Below are 20,810 nucleotides of genomic sequence, written 5' to 3'. Positions count from 1 at the left end.
AGAAGCCTCGTACTTATCACATACTCAGGTGTTGACTTGGAAACGCTTCTCACCCTCAACGTGGACCCAGGGAGGAAACGGTGGTCAGAGCAAAGAAGATGGTTAGAGAAGAAAAAACAAGACTCCCCGTTGGGATGCCTAACAGCTTTGTGCAAGAGATCTCGAACAGGCATGTCACGATCCCCACCCCGTTCCTGAATGGGTCGTTTTATGGAGTACACTCTGAAGGCGTCGTGGTACTGAGCATGAAAATGGACAACCTTCCCCTTCGCTGAGAGTCTTGAAACAGGAATGTAACATATTGACAGGATCTCTCGCTGAAAAAGCAATTGCTCATCCAGACCTTGGAAGGGAGCATCCGTTGGTCTAGAGTTTTAAGTCGCTTCCACTCCACTCTTACGACTATTACACACTTGGTGCCATTGTTGTTGTTTTTTATTTCAAATTTTGTTTAGAGAGAGAAAATCCGAAGATGAAGAACGAGTTCAGTCTATATCAAATCACACCACAAGACATCAACGAAAGCTAAGCTCCATATAGATCTATAAAGCTGAATGCTATAAAAGTAAAAAATCTGAGGTTAAAAGATTGTCTTGTCACAGACCCATCGCTTTAACATCAGAAATCTTAGCAATACCAAAAAGGAATGTTTACTAATACGAGATTGTCACTGTCAAAGCTTGCTATCCAAGTTCGTCACTATAAGACAGTCACTATAAGACAGTCACCATAAGACAGTCACTATAAAAAGGTTTAAGACAGACACACGTTTTCTGTTATAAAATTGTTACTTGACAGATCGCCAATATAAGATTGTCACAATTACAATTTGCCAATATAAGATTGTATAAAACAAAAATCTTTCCTTTCCAAAAGCACTTACAATATCATTTCAATATGGTTCCCTGTGTAAAAAACGACAAAGAAAGAGGCGCTCTTTGATCAAGGCGGTGATTCACACGATTGCCAACCCCATCACTTAACCCACCGCAAGACTATCATCATCAATGTCTCGGGGGCTCCGCCTTTGCACCTTAAAGCTATCATTTACACACGTACTCCAACGCACGCGCGCAACAACGTTCTTTCTCTTGAACGTCACCATCTAAGAGTCTATAACTGTGCGACCTCTTCACCCCTTCCCTGCAGGGAATACAAGAGGAAGGGGAAGCCAACCATTAAAGCGCCGCGACCCCACAATGCATAAAAATACACTATTATCCGTACCAATACTCCCTCGGTGCTATCGCCCGCCACTCAACCTCCCCCTGCTAAATAGGCACCTTGGGTAACGACCATCTTAGGGTAGGCTTACAACTATAGCCTTAGCAGCGACGTTGTTTTCTTCTTATTTTTTTTCCCAGAAGGGAAAGAGGTTGACTGCAGTTTTCACACGATCTCAAGACAATCAACTCGGCCTGCAGCTCCATCTCTTTCGAGAGACGCACACGAGAGAGCGCTCACACACACACACATATATAAAGTCCTTTCATCGAGTTGGTGACGTCTTTCATACGCCAAAACATCAAATTCAAGTGTCGCTTAATTGATAACCGTTCAGAGAGAGAGGGAGAGAGAGAGAGAGAGAGAGAGAGAGAGAGAGAGAGAAAGGGGTGGAGGGAAGTTGTTTTGTGGATGGGGGGGTGGCAGAAGTAGCGGTTGGATGAGAATAGACAATTTAGTTTTTTTCCTTTTAACCTGCGGGGATAATTTCATCATTAACTCTAGGGATGTCAAAAGAAGCATTTAATGAAGGACTCCCAAGTCTTTGTGGAGTGGGTCCAAGTGCTGAAGTGTTTGATTGTCATGGTTTATGATATTGACAGTGCGTGACACCTGTGAAATAATCGTTTAAAAAAAAACAACACTAATAGTACGGAGTGGAAGAGTCCTATTCTGAAGGAAAATGCAATGTCAAGGTATTGTTCCCAGGTAAATTTCAGACGTGAGCACTACACAGTCGTAAAACCAGAAACCAATGCCACCAACCAAAATACGTGTAAGACGACACCTACAATCTGGGTGGTGGGGGGTATATATTTGGTGGGGTTAAAAGAAAAAAAAAGGTACCTACTTCAGACCTAGCGATCTATGGGGTGACGGTTAACGAGAGTGTCATTTGGACAACTACCAGCAACCTTTTCTTTCTCCAACATATGTCATATTAGAGTTGGGTGGGGGGGGGCTTAGTGGCGACCTAAGAGTCCCGATATTCTTCACGAGGATTCGAATGCGAGACACCTCGGTTCGGAAGCCAAGTGCATTATCAGTCAGCCACCACGCCCCACAAATTTGGGTCAGTAAACATTCATTCAAAACACTCAAACGTTCAAAGTAAAAATGTTTCTTCAGAGGTCGAATGCAGCAGCTGTTATTGACTATAAATAAATCGGGTACTGCCCTTTTGGACTGCTGACCACTGGATTAATGAATGTGTCGACTGCGGATTGTCGGTGAAAGCGAGTGTAGCGATGCGACCGTTAACTTCTGGCCTGGATAGTAAAGCGCAGAACTGGCGAACTCTACCAAACAAAAAAAAGTCTAAAAGTTTTTTTTTTTTTTTTTTTGGGGGGGGGGGAGTAAGGATGATACCGATCGTTATATAACGATCTGGATGGTCGATCGGTCTGCTGTATTGATGCTAGGCGGCGTTGCGTAGTCGGAGCGTCCAGTTCGTGCCTTAACAAACTGTCTAACTGTTTCGCTACATTTGATTCCCCCTTTTCTCTCCTAGCATCATTTCAACACTTTGCTTGCATTTACCTTTACATCTAGACTACAAATAAGGGGGGGGGGCGACCTTGAACCCTCTCCCCTCCCAATCCTAATAGAAATTATAAGTTTCCAGAGTGGACGGGAAGATGGGTTAGGTGTGTGTGGGGGGGGGAGGGGACAGAAAACTAGAACTGGTCACATAAACATATACGAACATGTCCACTAGGTGTAACTCTCCTTACATACAACTGAAAATGTGCAACTTGAGCAGACGTCAACCTGTTAATTACCTGGATTTGTTCATGATCGTATTACGCATGACAAAAAAAAAGTGCATCTGTTTACAAACCATTCTCAACAATATACCTCTAGCATAATGCTGCTAATTTGTTTTTTTTTTTTTTTTTTTTTTTGTTATAATTGCGTTACTAATTATTCATCTGTCATTAAGTATAAAATGAAAGTATTTGAAGAAAAAAAAATCAATGCACGGAGATAAAAAAAAAAGTTAATAACAATCCAATCTGTTGCTAATGTTGCCCAGATTAGGCCTCAATAGCTGCCAACTTGTCAATCATAGGACTTGGGGGAGAGATTTTTTATTTTCCACCTTAATTTTCATATTTACTGATTGAAGTCAAAGTAAACAATAAGCATGAATGTCGAGTTGGCAACTCAATAGTACGCTTAGCCTATATTCAATAAATAATGGAGATGTAAAGATGGCGACGAGAGGAGGAAACAAAAAGGAGGGAGGGGAGGAGAGAGAGGTTATGAGAAATGTAATTAAATAGGTATGCGTATTTATCTTAACACCATTTCGTACTCATGACTCCAGGAGGGGAGGGGGGGGGGCGTTACGTTATCGTCTCTCCTTCCTACTGCTCTTTTTTTTTTCAGCGCCTCGTTCTCGTTGTATTTAGACAAGATGGAGAAGGGGAGACAAGGTGTAACCTACTCTGGGCAGACTGTTCGAGCACAGGGTGTGAATAAACCACCCAGCGATCCCCCCCCCACTCATTTATTTTTATCCAGGCAGCTCCTGATGAAGAAGAAACGCTCACATCAAATACTCCCCCCCCCCGTCCCCCTTTTTTTTTTATTCCACACACACACACCTAGACATCACAGGTGCTTGGCGCGGGTGACAAATTTGTTGACGATTGCATTAATAATCGCTCCTGTGTTGTCTTCTTTCAACTGAATCCCGCATGCGACCTCGACCCCCCCCCACCCCCCACGACAAGCCTAGTGCGACAAAATGCAGTCAAAGTATGTTTCTATTGACCCATCAACACACACACACTACCGCCAACCTCTCCGCAATAGGGCGCCACAAATGCAGTGGAAGTATCTCTTTTATTGAAGGCAGGCCTCCACTTGATGTCTCGTATTTTCAACACCCGCCGAGCGACTAGGAAAATATAATAACATGGGACCAGTCCATGATCGAACAAAATTAAGTTTTTATCGATACATGCCTTCAGTAGGAAAAGGGGGGGGAGAGAGAAAAGGAGGCGGGAGGATACCTGAAGTTCCTGAAGCATAACTTAATTTCTACATGCGTCACAAATAGAGCGTGAACTACGACAATTATTTACATAACAAAATGTATTGTTTATATGTGTTTCAAATAAGCGAAGATCACTTCGAGTCCACATGTCAGATGCTGCAAAAGTCAATGTTTGTATGCGTCCTAACGTTAACCAGGTGGTCATGTGGCCAGATCGGAGACTTTTACTTTAAGATTTCGGGTATTCACGCAAGCTGAGTAAAGATTATGGGAGCATACATTGATATCCTTCAACTGGATTCGAAATCTGAGACATACGATCAGATCCTCTGCCTTAGACAGGTATGCACCTTTCTTTAGAAGCTGTCTCGTGGGTGGCTGGAAGAGCAAAAAGGGCAAAAAAAAATAAATCTTCATTTCCAGCACCGGAGGTCGAGCATTAACGTGGAGATCTTATAGCTCTAGCCAGGCGGCTACCTACGCCTAACACTATTGCTGTGTGAGTCCACGAATCGTTCTGTGGATTCTGAGAACAGGATTTTTTAATTGTTTACGCATCATTGCCCAATGGCTTTGCGGTGTCCAGTACGCAAGTCAAAATGTCACATTCAAAGCTGCTGTTTGACATACAGGTTCCACGAATAAGACTCTCTAACTCTTGCTATTGCACAAATAGTAAATTCACAAATCGACAGACTTTGTGATTTAAAAAAAAAAAAAAGGTGTTTGTGTAGTTGTTCTGTCCTTGCGTATGCTGTCTATATTTCCAGTTCACTTCTGTAAAGTCAGTTTGAAATATGCGCAACATCAGTCACTCCAGAAGTATTTCATTCTGTTCTCCGACCGGAAGTTACTTTACGTGAAGTCACCAAAAATACAACAGGACACAAAAAATGCAACAGTTGTTTCCCTTTCCCTGTTAGTCAAATGTCACAGAGTACTATTTATAGTAACTTCCCATTGCTGGGTCTTTGATATATATGTATGTCAGTCAGTCCGTCCCATAAACTAAAAATAACACCTGACTTTGAAAAAGCGATTAGTGTCCCTCACAAAAGTATGGTCGGACACATTTGGGTAGTCTTGGACTTCAACATAAAAGTATGGTCAGTGTCCTTCGGGCAGTCTTGGACTTCAACATAGATTAATTTATTTCACACATACAAAAAAAAAACAACGAAAGGTGGATGGGTGGGGTATCAATAATTTATGTTTTTTTTTTAACATAAATGTTTTATTATCAATTATCAGACCTGAACTAAACGACATTTTTCTCTCAGAATCGTCAGTGAAAGGGACAGAACTTTGTCATTAAATGACACAGACGATCTGTTCCACTGGGCTGACTTTTTTATTTTTAATTTTGGTCATGTGGCCCGCGATATCCGTGTCGGAAATTGATACTGCACACGGACCGGACCGAGCTTTGGTTCTATATTTTGTTTTATTTTGATTTCCATGTTTTTATTCGCCGTGAAAAGCACTTTTCACTAATACACCAACTATTTCAGAGCGTCTAGAGTCAACCAACTGACACACTCTCTATGCCCAGCGAGACGAGCTCTGACAAAGTTGTTGGTTTAAATGGACATTGTCCAACACCTTTTTTTTTCTTCTTCTTCTTCTTTCATCGCTAAATATTGATTTAGAAACGTATTGTCATGATGTGTCCCCGGTTTAGCTTTAGTTACTTCATTTATATCTAAACGCTAGTTTAAAGTACCACCGCTACAGTGCATAACTAACTAAAGGAACTACTTTAGTTATAAAAGCATTTTGTAGTTAAACTAAAGAATCCCCACTACTTTGTCTGAGAAAAAAAAAAGCCCGAATGTCTACTTATTTGAATAATATCTACTAAATATGCGGAGTAGATCATTTTATAGGTCTAAGAAACTTTATATTAGGCCCAAAGTATGTTCACAATTGGTGTTTATACAAAATGTACACTCTTCCTTTGTACATATTCAAAAATATTAAAAATACAATTTTGAAAAGAAATATAAAACACGTAGGCAGACAATAGCTCAATAATTAATCAACGCAATCCAAACTATAAGCATTAAAAATAGTTTTTAATATGTACTCATTAGTCGACTTAGTAGGACACGGTTCACTTTCAATTAGCTTTTATATGTTCTAACCTTTAACCTAATAGACTGTTATTGCTTATGTTTGTGTTACTTACATTGTGAATGTAAAAGCAGTCCCTAGCAATGCCATGTATTACTATCCCGACGTGTTATTGAATCAACGTCTCCTCACTAAATAGTATAACGTAATAACAGCCCTCGTGTTACTGCCTCCCTAGCTTGTCCCTCTCCTGTCTCAACGAGTAAGTGTCGGTGACTGTAAGAGTTATAATAATCCATACCGTATTGTACCAATATGACTGGCCCAGGCTCAATACATGTCTGCCTTGCGTGTGTGTGTGTGTGGTCACAGTCAGACACATACATACACAGATGCGCGCACACACATGCATGTATGCAGGCAATCGCTGTATAAAATATAGTCACTTTTATAGACGACGGTATATATGTATTCAATAGTCTGACGCCATTACTACCTGTAGACAATTTAGTGCGCCAACTCAACACACACACACACACACACACACACATCCGCGATCATGTACCAGTCGACTAACACAATATATGCAATGCTACTTTTTAAAAATGGCACACATCAAAATCCGAGGACGGTAGCGAGGGGGGGGGGGAGTATTCTTAAACAGTCAAGTCTGACTAAGCAGGCAAAAATTGGCCAAGTCGCTCGCCTCGTTTGTTACACTTTCGATATTAAACTGTGCATGCCGGGAAAGGGGGGGGGGGGGGAAGAGTTGGTTATGTAATTATACTGACCTCATCACTCCCAGCTCTAAAAGAAAAAGGAAACATATTATTAAGTGAAGTCATATAGGTCTTAGTGTAACAGTCTGTTCAGTACAAAGTGAAACGTATACTTGAGTATGAAAAAAAAAACACTGGACGAATGGGTTTCCTTGGAGTTTGACTTTCTGTTGTATCTCCATATAAGGCCTATTGAAACAGGAGGATAACCAGAAATCTAGTGTAAAAGAAAATTGAGAGCTCGTAGAATTGAAATTAATTAAACTGTTATTATAATTATTACGGACTGTGTTTGCATGTGCATATTGGCTGAATAGTTTCTGGTGTAATCGTGCGTTAGACTATCGCAGACTATGGGCTTGAACGAATGATGAAAGTCAGTTGACATTGGAAGCTGAAGACGACCACGTCTGTTAAGTGTATGACATGCACAAGTTTTGAAGTGAAGTGAAATCTAGTTTGAAATCGTCCCAGATCTTGTCTTTTCTTCTTGTATTTTCAGATATTTAGTCGTTGAAATAGAAAGAAAGTGAAGTCAAAAGGCTTTCAACGGGGTTTGAACTCATGCACTCGGAACAACAGATGACTGCACTATCCACTAAGCCACCACGACCTATCTGCTATAGCTTCACATCCGCTCCTCTGGAGAACACTTTAGATCTATCTCCTTAATACCAACACCTGTCCTGTGTTGTCCGCTTAAGTATTTAGCATTCACTGGACCACGGCCTTGCAGCGGGAGATGGGGGGGGGGAGAGATTTTATCATGCATGCATCTCTCATTCCAATCACAAACTTCTAACGATTTTTTGATTTTTTTTTTACTTTTGCGGTCTTTTCAAATTTAATAAAAATAAAATAGTCTTTTTCTTTTATCTTGGCGATACCACCATAACGATACATTGTACGTCATTTGATTGGTGCTTGATAAATTTGACGCAACCACCACGGGTTCAAACCCCGTAATCAATAACGAAACTCCAGAGCCGGAGTTTCGAAGCGACATTGGATGAATTAATTGACATGCACTAGCAGTTTTAAGATTGTTGATTGTACAGGCCACGTGATATCCTAGTATACAGAAGTAGTCACGCGATCCACTTCCACGCTAGACAATAATTAACAATTTGATTAACTGGATCTTCGGATTGTCATATCAGCAGTTCTGTGATTAACTAAAGTGTCCTCTACCCCCCAAAACAAAGACCTATCAATGTTATATTTTAGAACCAACAGTCCGATAGGGCACAAAGGAGGGAGAGAAAGATGATGTCTTTTAGCATCTACTTGCTTGCCTGCGACAAAATTATTCATAGCAAGTCTGGTCACGGTTGAATGGCTTCTCCTGTTGTTAGGGAGACAGTTGTTATTGTGATCAAATATTCCGTGCCAGCCTGATGCCCTCGTTGTATGGGACAAGACTTCTTGATATGACTGTATACAATGCACCAGCCAGAAGGAATTGCTTTCAAACAGAAGTACTCTCTATCAGATCCATTAACAGTTTCTAACATTCCAAGGGCTAAGAAATATAGGAAAGATTCAAAAGAAAGAAAGAGAGAATCAACTGAATAAAAAGTATCAAAAGAAAGAAAGTATCAAAAGGAAGAAAGTATCAAAAGAAAGAAAGAATCAAATGAAAGAAGAAATCAAAAGAAAGAAAGAATCAAATGAATAAAAAGAATCAAAAGAAAGAAAGAATGTATCAAAAGGAAGAAAGTATCAAAAGGAAGAATGAATCAAAAGAAAGAAATAATGAATCAAAAGAAAGAGAAAAAGAAAGGACAACAAGATAAGGATGCCAATAATAAATGGTGCTATTGTACGTGCAGAGTAACATTGTTACTGCCTTCTACGAAGACGACACTAACGTAAGATTATTTCATAAAATCAGTTCAATGTCACTCATGTCACCGTTGTCACTGTTGTCATTGTTACCACTGTTATCACTGTTGTCACTGTTCTTACTGTTGTCACTATTTTGTTTGTATTTCACCATTGTTATTATTACTATCAATCTCAAAGACAGTGGTGTGAGAACATGACAAAACATTGTCGGCCAATTGGTGGGGGTGGGGATGGGCGCAGAGTGTGGGGTGTTAGTGCTAGACCAATCGTTAAAGTAGACCTGAGCGCTTACCAGCCACGTCACAGCCCGTGGTCAGTTTAGACCGATAGCTCGTTTTCGCGTCATAGTTGTGACATCACCGCTGGTCAAATAGGTATAATTTAGTGTCACTAATAGTATGAGCACACACAAAAAAAAAATCCTTGACCCTAATGGAACCGAGTCTATACCGTTCACATTATGCAGGCTGGACGTCACAAGGGGCCGAAGAGCACTACGCCACAGGTCGGATGTGGGCCATAAGTTTGGCGTTACTGGTCACACACAAAGGCAGTATAAGAAATGATGTTTTGTTATAACGAACTAAAGCGAACTGTAGAAAAGCCTGGATGGATAGGGTCGGACTTTGTTTGTCCGTCAAGAGATGAAAGCCTTAACTTTGGAGCTTCCGTGGACATTCCTGGACAGCCCTAACCGTTATCCTAGCCCTGGTCAACTTGAAACCGAGCTCGAGATGGCGATAAGGTCACATTATTATTGAACATATCAACCAATCGACTTTTCAAAATGCTAAGTAGCATTAATTAAAGGCGTCCCGAAATTCTTATCTGAGCTGTAAGCATCAACAACGCTTGAAACTGGAGACCCTCATTTGGCGACCCTGGTGCTTTACAATTAGACCTGCTTAACCCTGGTACGAATTTATCATTTTATGTATCGCTCAAGCCTACTCTGAGACCGCCCAGCCCCCCCCCCCCCCGCCTTTCTATGTCTTTTTCCTCTCTCCCTCAAGGCCAGGTGTCGCCACTGGTTTGTCTTCAGTATAAGCGGGATGAGGGTGAGTGGTGAATCCCCCACCCCCCACCAAGAATATTCGTATCACTCCGTCCGCGGGTGCATCTTTATTTCCACTTCTGCCAAGGAGAGACAGGCAGAGGTCATGTCCGTGCACTCTTAAAGCCACGAGACTATTTTTAGACTACTAGGCGGAAGGTCTGACTTCAAGGTGTGTTGTGTCACACAACTGGGACTTGTACTGACACCTTTCTACACCTGCAAGAAAGGGGCGACGGATGCGACCCAGGCAAGGGGGTGGGAGGCAGGACGTCAGCTGAAGGTAAGTAGATCAGTTTTAAAAAAAAGGGGAGTTAAGGGGGGTGATTGTCTTAATGATAAAATATATTGTATGGAAATGGCACTAGATTCCCCCCCCTTTTTTTTTTCTGCGGAGCCCCCGCCCACATTTTTTTCTCTCAGACAAGTAATATGCATAGGTGTTGTGTGTGTACATTTAGTCTCTCCTAGTCTAGACTGACATGCTTGACTACACCAATAGGACTCTAAAGTCAGTGTAGCATAGCATGCTTCAATATCGTCTGCAGTCTCTCTCCCCCCCCCCTCTTTGTTCCCCCCTCACACCTCCACTCGAGCTTCACACTCATCATCAGAACTGTTATATACAGAGAGTCTATATATATAATATATATATATATTGAAAATTCCTGAAAATGACAAGTGTCATATAAAGGATGAGAAGTCGCCGCAGAAGATGTTATGGCAAAAACTGTGACAAGTTTTGACTCCATGATACGGTGTTCACGTGACTTGATTGCGAGATAATTACCCAGAATGCTTTAGTCTCCAGGATACAGTATACACCAGGATGCAGTTTCCGCCTCGAGGATACAGTAACTCAAATGAGTGGACCACTGGAGACACTACCAGTAAGGTTGTTACTTAGTGAGTGGACTACTGGAGACACTACCAGTAAGGTCGTTACTTAGTGAGTGGACCACTGGAGACACTACCAGTAAGGTCGTTATTTAGTGAGTGGACCACTGGAGACACTACCAGTAAGGTCGTTACTTAGTGAGTGGACCACTGGAGACACCACCAGTAAGGTCGTTATTTAGTGACTGGACTACTGAAGACACGACCAGTAAGGTCGTTACTTAGTGACTGGACTACTGAAGACACGACCAGTAAGGTCGTTACTTAGTGAGTGGACCACTGGAGACACTACCAGTAAGGTTGTGTTACTTAATGAGTGGACCACTGGAGACATGACCAGTAAGGTCGTTATTTAGTGTGTGGACAACTGGAGACACTACCAATAAGGTCGTTACTTAGTGAGTGGACTACTGGAGACACTGCCAGTAAGGTCGTTATTTAGTGAGTGACCACTGAAGACACTACCAGTAAGGTCGTTACTTAGTGAGTGGACTACTGGAGACACGACCACTAAGGTCGTTATTTAGATCAGAAATCGTGTCCAATACAACGGCGTGAGTAGACTTGCAAGCGCTCATGCTTTCCGGCTACGCTCATCTTCATGCTACTTTTTCCAATGTGCATAAATTAAACTTTCGATCTATTTCTTTTAGTCTCTTTAATTTGTGTGCAAGGCTAATTGGACACGTGACTAACGACCAGCGGCCAGATCGCGATGTAGTGAACAGCAATCTATGTATTCAAATCTTCAAAACGTGCAGCCAACCTTTCGACACTTCACTTCATTTATTGAAAAAACTAGATAGTAAAAGATCTTTTTTTTTTAACTCTTTCTTTCCTAATTAAATATACCCTCGTTAATAATTTAACCCCATTTGTAAAATTAACTTTTGGTTTTATAAACTTTAACTTGTGTTATACAAAAAGAGCATGCATTCTCTTATAATTCTATACCAAACGTAATGTTTTAATTATAACAGGGTAGAATGTACAATGCGAAAAATGAACAATTCTGCCAGAACGTGGAAAATAATTACGGAGATAAAGAGTTAAATGACACAATATGAGGTAAGGAGAACGCGAACCTTTCGTTTTGCTTAGGACAGGAGACTTAAGTCCATCTTCAGCTGGTCCTCAACCTCCCCCCCCCCCCCCTCACTTTGGTGATCTCCATTTAGTCTCCCAGCCCCATGTGCTCTACGACGACTGGTCGCTGAAAGTCGGTGTTAGTAACCTAGGCAACACCTGCAACTCTTGTAGCTACTGGGCCAGGCGGTGAATGTGACTGTTTTATGGACTTCCACAGCGCCAGTGCAAAACTACCTTAAAAGAAACTCCACAGCGGGGGGGGGGGGGTTAAAGCCGGGGGGGAAATTATGAGAGGTGGAAAAGAGGGATATTTTGGGGAAGGGTGCAGAGATCAATGATATTTATGGATAGATAACACACACGCACACACACACATGCACAAGTATTGCATTGCCACTTAACAAAACAAACGACTGCTATTAATGTCTACTTGATTATATCCGCCAACGTATAGTCTTAATCTGTTTGTTATAGTCAGCATAGCCTATCGAAGAGGGCATTAGCACATAGTACTGGCTAAACAGTATGAATTCCAACATTTGGTGGTATGTCCGAGATTCCTGATCGCCAGAAGAAATACCATTAGTACGAGAGGGGGAGAAATACATTTTCCTCGATTCGCCCTGGGCGAAGGCATTTGTCCGCTGATTATTTTTAAGAGGTAAAGGGCATATTAGTGTAGTCCGTCAATCCAAATATCGGTTCTTCGCAGTCTAAATTATGGAAGAATAAAATCTGACTTGAGGCTTGACAGGATTGAGGCTTGTCAGGATTGAGGCTTGACAGGATTGAGGCTTGAACTTGAGGCATGACGGACTTAGGCATGACGGACTTGAGGCATGACGGACTTGAGGCATGACGGACTTGAGCCAGCAGAAGTGCAATGTTGACGAGAAGTGGGGTCTGGTCTCGCTGAAGAAAACAGAAACGAGCCAAACATAGCCCTAGTTGGGTGTCCAGAGAATGCTGAACACTTCTAATGACGTCAAAGTAGCCCAAACTAACCCCAGAACTTTTCCGAGAGCTGCCTGATGTGGAAACGTTTGTAGCCTACAGTTCTTCTTATACTAGTTATCTGAATCTGTCAACCCGACTACAAGTACGCCAATGACTTGAATGAAGAAGAGTTGTAGTAGAATGACAAATCTCTAGTTTGGAAAACTTTGAAAGCTAACCACACTCTCAGACACGCGCACACACGCACGCACAAAATTTTGATGTAATAACGTCACAAGCTTCTCTTTTGTCTCTGCCACAGGATGTGGTCACTTTGCTATAGCATGGGTGACGGACTGAAGAATGTTCCAAAGTTTGACATGACTTTGACAGCGATTGGATACCAAACTGAAATGCGACAGTCCAGATTGTTCACATTAAGAGAAGTGGGAGGGTGGGGGGAGCATAGTGCTATTACTCTTTTTTTTTAGGCGTTCCGCCCATGTCATTTCCTACCAGGTCATCGCCGCTGTCTCAGTGGATATTTTTTTTTCCATAAGCTCTTTGCACTGCTATCACTTCTTAAGTCCCTACGTAATTAATTGCATGCAATCTAAATTTAGAAACTGGTGTTACACATACAAACCAACTGGAGGCGGGAGGTGCAAATGGGGGGGGGGGGGGTCACCTGAAGGAAACAGTTACTACACCTTGGCAAGAACAGTGTAGACTAAAATTTGCATAGCTCCGCCCACCACCACGGCAAAGTGAGAACAAAAACAAAAAAAACACTCTTCTTCGGTCCGTTACATCTCGTCAGAGTTCTCTCCCCCATCCCCCTAGGCTTTGAAAGTCTACCTAATAATACGAAATAGTGTTTAAGATGGTTTAGCTAGACACAGACTTTTAATGTGGGGGAAATGTGCGTGCGTGCGTGTGTGTGTGTGTGTCACTGTGAGACGAGTTTAACATACATAACTAGAGGGAGGGGGGGGGGGACGAGGAAAGAAGTGGGGTTAAGCGGGGCGAGACGACCTTGCTGCTCCACTGCGGCTCGCCGTGTGTCTGTCTGTGTGTGCTCTAACTGCAGGGTGATGGGAGGTCGGTCTAAATGTGTGAAGTTTTTGTATGTGTGGTTGTGTGTGTGTGAGAGAGAGAAAAAGGGGGGGGGGAGCCCATTCAGTGGCTAAGGAATTAGAACAATTGATCGGTCGCAACAGTGCAGTAGTTAAAAAAAAAAAGGTCTATTGGAATATATACACGTGACCCCGGTTTGACCCGGGTCAGGCAAGGGAGAGAAGTCACACGTTTCCACTTAAACTTTGAACGTAAGGCCTGGTCGTTCTTCGTTTAATCCTGGGTTGGTGAAAGGTCATGTTGCCCCGCGGATTAAACCCCAATAAAAATATAGAACTTTATCTGGTAGCTTGACGGTAAAGCGCTCGTCTATTTAACCGTAGGTACCGGGTTCGAATCCCAGTGAAGACTGGGATTTTTAATTTCGGAAGTCCGCCTCTGAGTCCAACAAGCTCTACTGTCATGTCATCTGTAAAGTAAAGGCGGTTGGTCGCTGTGCTGTCCACATTGCACCCTCGTTAACCGTAGGCCACAGAAAAAAAGATGACCTTCACATCATCTGCCCTATAGACCACAAGGTCTGAAAGGGGAACTTTATCCCAAAACGGTTGAAATCACACAGCTTTTGTATGACCATTTGTAAGTGACACCTGAATGAGTCTACGTGTTTCATTATAACCTAACCTGCACTTGGCGACTAGTTGGATTAGGGCAACACCAAATTGGGCGAAAAGTAGGGCGAGCGACACTCAAAACGTAAGAAGATTAAGATGTTACAGCCCATTACCCCCCCCCTATATACACACATTATTTTCTCACACCACAACTAAGTGTGTTACTGGAGTGTGGAAGGGGGGGGGAGAGATTTGGATTATCACCAACAGACTTTGTGCTTTCTTAAAATGTTATTAATATTTCGGTACAAGAAAAGGCTACATATATGAATGTGTAGACACGCGAACCACTGCACTCAAACTGAATCTTTGGAATCGAAGACATTGCCATTATTATTATTGTGATGATATATACATCATTGACACTGCCATTTATACTTTTTAAATTATGAATAATATCCGTGTTACGGGTGTATGATTTGAAGAGGGTATGGGGGAGGTAGAGGTCGCAGAGCCGATGATACACAGGTGAAAGGTTTTATCATTTATTTTTTTTTTACTGACGTGCGTCATCGCTGTCATCTTTTAAGCAAAAGTCATGAAGGTCAAATGTCATAAAAGTCACACTCATGCCTCTTTATTAATTAAGCTTTTTTTTCCCCCTGAAGCATCGTCTCCTTCCGGCTTCCAATCTTAGAGAGAGTACCTCATTATTAGTTTTCATGAAATGTGTCTTCTTCACATAATGGACTCCAGGATGTCAGAAGAAGAATTGTATTTTTAATTCCATAGTAGAATTGATTTGAGTAGAAAATTGTCCAAACTATTTAGACAATTTCAAAACTAAGTGATTTTTTTACCAGAAACATCTGCACCCAGCAAACACATGCAACCAACAAACACCTGCACCCAGCAAACACCTGCACCCAGCAAACACATGCACCCAGCAAACACCTGCACCCAGCAAACACCTGCACCCAGCAAACACATGCACCCAGAAACACCTGCACCCAGCAAACATCTGCATTCAGCAAACACCTGCAAACAGCTGGAGCCAGCAAACACCTGCAGCCAACAAACACATACAGTCAACAAGCACCAGCACCGAGCAAATACCTGCACCAAGCAAAAAAAACTACATCCAGCAAACAGCTGCAGCCAACAAACACCTGTACCCAGCAAATACCTGCACCCAGCAAACACCTGCATCCAGCAAACACCTGCAGCCAACAAACACATGCAGTCAACAAGCACCAGCACCGAGCAAATACCTGCATCCAGCAAAAAAAAAATCTACATCAGCAAACAGCTGCAGCCAACAAACACCTGTACCCAGCAAACACCTGCATCCAACAAACACCTGCAGCCAACAAACACCAGCACTCAGCAAACACCTACATCCAGCAAACACCTGCAGCCAACAAACACCAGCACTCAGCAAACACCTGCAGCCAACAAACACCAGCACTCAGCAAACACCTACATCCAGCAAACACCTGCAGCCAACAAACACCTGCAGCCAACAAACACCTGCAGCCAACAAACACCTGCAGCCAACAAACACCAGCACTCAGCAAACACCTGTACCCAGCAAATACCTGCACCCAGCAAACACCTGCATCCAGCAAACACCTGCAGCCAACAAACACATGCAGTCAACAAGCACCAGCACCGAGCAAATACCTGCATCCAGCAAAAAAAAACTACATCAGCAAACAGCTGCAGCCAACAAACACCTGTACCCAGCAAACACCTGCATCCAACAAACACCTGCAGCCAACAAACACCAGCACTCAGCAAACACCTACATCCAGCAAACACCTGCAGCCAACAAACACCAGCACTCAGCAAACACCTGCAGCCAACAAACACCAGCACTCAGCAAACACCTACATCCAGCAAACACCTGCAGCCAACAAACACCTGCAGCCAACAAACACCTGCAGCCAACAAACACCTGCAGCCAACAAACACCTGCAGCCAACAAACACCAGCACTCAGCAAACACCTACATCCAGCAAACACCTGCAGCCAACAAACACTAGCACTCAGCAAACACCTACATCCAGCAAACACCTGCAGCCAACAAACACCAGCACTCAGCAAACACCTACATCCAGCAAACACCTGCAGCCAACAAACACCAGCACTCAGCAAACACCTGCAGCCAACAAACACCAGCACTCAGCAAACACCTACATCCAGCAAACACCTGCAGCCAACAAACACCTGCAGCCAACAAACACCTGCAGCCAACAAACACCTGCAGCCAACAAACACCAGCACTCAGCAAACACCTGCAGCCAACAAACACCAGCACTCAGCAAACACCTACATCCAGCAAACAACTGCAGCCAACAAACACCTGCAGCCAACAAACACCTGCAGCCAACAAACACCTGCAGCCAACAAACACCTGCAGCCAACAAACACCAGCACTCAGCAAACACCTACATCCAGCAAACACCTGCAGCCAACAAACACTAGCACTCAGCAAACACCTACATCCAGCAAACACCTGCAGCCAACAAACACCAGCACTCAGCAAACACCTACATCCAGCAAACACCTGCAGCCAACAAACATCTGCAGCCAACAAACACCTGCAGCCAACAAACACCAGCACTCAGCAAACACCTACAGCCAACAAACACCAGCACTCAGCAAACACCTACATCCAGCAAACACCTGCATCAATAAAAAAATCTGCAAACACTAGCACCCGGCACACCTTGCGAAAAAAAAAAACGCATTTTGCAAAACAGGCCCTACACTGGAACCCATAGGGAAAGAAACAGGCCGGAAGACCAAAATAAACGATCGGTCGACCAAGTGACAGAGACGGCAGGATGGACATGGACCCAGCTGAGGAACAATGGGTCAAATTCCAGTGGCGAAGTGCTGTTGCTGTCCCATGCTCCGCTCGGAGTAAAAAACAACAACTCAGATCTGGTGTGTTCAACAATGCATGTAGTCTACTTAAATTCAGAATGTGTCATAGTTAGAGAGTATCTTTAAGCCAGAAATGCCAAACGGCGGGAAAAGAACCCAAGTCTAAGTTTTAAGATCAAGATAATATTTCTCTGGTGAGATCTATTACCATCATACAATTAGTAATGGCGCTGTACACATAATTTGAAGGGGTACACCAAATCAAAGAAATAAAGAGAAACTGGTGTGCGGTTCTGGTTTCTAAAAGATTAATCGTCCTGAGAGAGTTCCAAGTAAGCAAGCTATCCATGTGGCATGCCAGGTTTATAAGAACATATAAGATAACAACACGGTGTAAGGAGAAAAAGGGCCGGGAGGGGAGTTGTAATGGTCAAAAAAATGAAATGGGATAGGACGGAGACGCTGAGGTTCACATCCTAACGTTTTGAAATGTTGGAGAAATTGTGAAGCGGTACGCAGGGATATACCGGAGGAAAGTCTATTTTTAGTAGCCTTAAAAAAACAAAAAAAAAACTTCCTTAAATGAAAAACACAGAAGCGAACTCAAGTTGTCTAAGCGTTACCGAGACCAAAACGATACATGTAAAAGACTTTCTAAAAGTAGGTTGAACCGTAAACAAAAGAAAGAATTCATCAAATAATTTGGGCATATATTGTATTGTCTCCATTGAGACACAGCGAAGGTGAGGTCAGCTAGCCGAGAAACTTTTGCAATAATATACACAAATCAGCTGCGATCATACACACAAATCGGTTGCGATTATGCACAGATTAGACAGACCCCATCAAATGGAATTCATTTTGTGATAATATTTTAACGGGGAAAATAACTTGTTGCATAATTTTGAGAAACGCGTGTGCCCGCGAAGCAAGATGCTTATTAGAGGCAATCTTTAAGTCCCTCGGCCGCGAGAAATATCTGGCCGTTGTCTCGTTGTGGGGATGCCACGTCAGCTTAAAGCATGTCTATGTTCAGTGACATACAGCCAGCGCTACATACACCCATACGAATTCGGCCAAAAAGAAGAAGAAAGAAAAAAAGTGCGACGCGTGGTGGACCGCTGGCCAGTCGGAGAAGAGACCCAGTGGTCAAGGTCGTGAGGGGGGCTTAATTTGAACACAACAGAAAAGCACGGGGCGAGCACCACAGTTTCTGATTGGTTTATGATGTCCCAAGGAGCTCAGCTGGGAAGGCAGGGGCGTGTGTGGTCAAAGGGCGGGGTCACAAGGCGGGGTTGCGGGGTTGCGGGGAGAGGTTTGTCCGAGAAGACGGAATCTGGATTTCGTTAGAGACGTTCTTGAATGGAACTTAGCTTCTCAGAGATGGCACTGACTGACAGACTGTGACGTTATATTGACATTGAAAGTTGTTTTCCTTGCTGACATTTGCATATCACATGTACACATCTTTAGTGTTATTGTACAGCTCGTCGTGAAGGAAAGTTATTGTTAAATTCCTTCAGAGACGACGCCTGGAATGGGCACAGTGCTAGGCTTATTATTCTCTTGAGAAAGTTTTTTTTTTTTTTTCGTATACACCCAACCACTGAACTTCTGTCTTTAGGGCAAACAAAGGGAGGGTTGGGGGGGGGGCATATTATTACTAGTTAGGTGTACACCTTGACCAATTATATGTGAGGTTTTTCGAGGGGGTGGGGGCGATGGTCTAATTTGACCAATGAAGTGTGGACTAATGGGCTATGGTCTGGTGTGACCAATGACGTGTGGACTAAATGGGCTGTGGTCTGATATCACCAATGGAGTATTGACTTTCAAAAGCGTTGATTGGCTTTGACCGACGGCCAATGGTATGTGGTGTATTGGGAGATGGTCCAACGTGCCAAAAAGGTACTTACGTGAGAGCGCGAAAGCGTCTTGCGAATTTCAATAGCCTCTTATCACAGTTGTTCTTTCAAGAAGATAATTTGCGACTTACGCGTGTTCAGTCATGCCTGCTATTAGAGACTTAACCTCGACTAAATCATTGGTTTTCTTGGCTCATTAACACAATCCATTCCAAACTAAATGGCACTTTTGTTTTTGTAATATACATTTATAAAACCTATAGACTATTACTTATGACTTTAAACATAGGAGCTTCTAGTGAAACAAGAAAAAAGCCACCATCTGTGTATCTTTTTGTTTGTTTTTTAGGTTGTTCTTGATTATTTGTTTATTTGGCCTGAAAGAAAGAGACGCGGGATATGAGTGCTCCGATGGCAGTGTTTTAATTTTTTTTTTGTTTTGTTTTCTAGTCGAATGTGAATATTCGTTACAAGCCTCGCTTCTCTATAAACTTATCGTTGGTATCGAACATAAATTGCCAAAGTCGAATATTTCAAGGCGTCTCTACATTACGTCACAAAAGCGGTGGGTTAGAGATTAATATACAGCACTTCATTTGATTACGTCATTATACATTTAAGCTTTGCAAGTACATTACATGCCCAGTACGGGTTATCACTATCCGCCCAACTACTGGTGGTTAAAATAATGAAATATTAATAATTTATTCTTTATTCCGAATTATTGGCAACAAAGATGAATAAAACAAAATCACATTCTTAATAATTTTTTCATTTAATTCCTCCCCCCCCCCCCAACACACACAAAAAACGAATTATTAGATCTAAATGAACTCAAAGATCTCGAAAAAAAAAAGGAATAATTTTGAATAGTATTGTGTTTATATTATAAAATATGTTTTAGATATATTCGTTTTTCGACATGGACAGAGCATGGTGTCAAGGGTGATTCTGAGTCCACCCTATAACTCTCTTCAAACGCATCCCCACACCCCACGACACACAAATAAAATTAGCGCCGAAGTCTTTGGTTGTGAGTCTTTTCTTTGTTGGTCGACTCAGCGATGGTTTGACTCGGAAGTGGGTGAACACGGGCCGAGTGGAATAGTCGCCCCTGAAATGACCAATGGGGTGGTGCGCTGGCAGGCGATCGACGGGGATGGGAGGGTGTGTTCTTCAGTGACCAAGCACTCCTGGTTAGTATGACCTATGATTGGACCAACTCTGGGAGTAGACTGTCGGCCGGCATTCCTAACGGGGGAGGCTACGACCGGGCGGAGAGTGACCAGCTTACGGCGTGAGATAAAATAGCCCAGAGCTGTGGATTGGCCTGAAAGAAACAGACGCGGGAGATGAGTGCTCCGATGACAGTTTATCGACAGATAGTCGTACTATGACTTTGACCAACAGCCAATGGGAGATAAGTAGGTCTACGGTGACCAAATGGAACCCCCCTCT

General features: G+C 42.7%; 1 protein-coding gene across 8 annotated transcripts in view; it reads right to left on the bottom strand.

Annotated features, from left to right (window-relative positions):
- Positions 1–20,810, bottom strand: part of LOC106076382 (uncharacterized) — a 275,905-nt gene that overhangs the window by 130,316 nt on the left and 124,779 nt on the right. Inside the window, exon 1 of one of the 8 annotated variants that reach the window (XM_056017283.1) lies at positions 6,417–7,018. The exons of the other annotated variants lie outside the window; for them this stretch is intronic. The gene's annotated coding sequence lies outside the window, so the exon portion shown is untranslated. Of the gene's footprint in view, positions 1–6,416; positions 7,019–20,810 lie in introns of those variants that run through there. 8 annotated transcript variants of the gene reach the window in all.

The sequence above is a fragment of the Biomphalaria glabrata genome, chromosome 18, assembly GCF_947242115.1.
Source record: "Biomphalaria glabrata chromosome 18, xgBioGlab47.1, whole genome shotgun sequence".
NCBI classification, from domain to species: Eukaryota; Metazoa; Mollusca; class Gastropoda; family Planorbidae; genus Biomphalaria; species Biomphalaria glabrata.
Note: the sequence above shows the minus strand (reverse complement) of the source record. Positions and strands in the feature narration are given on the sequence as shown.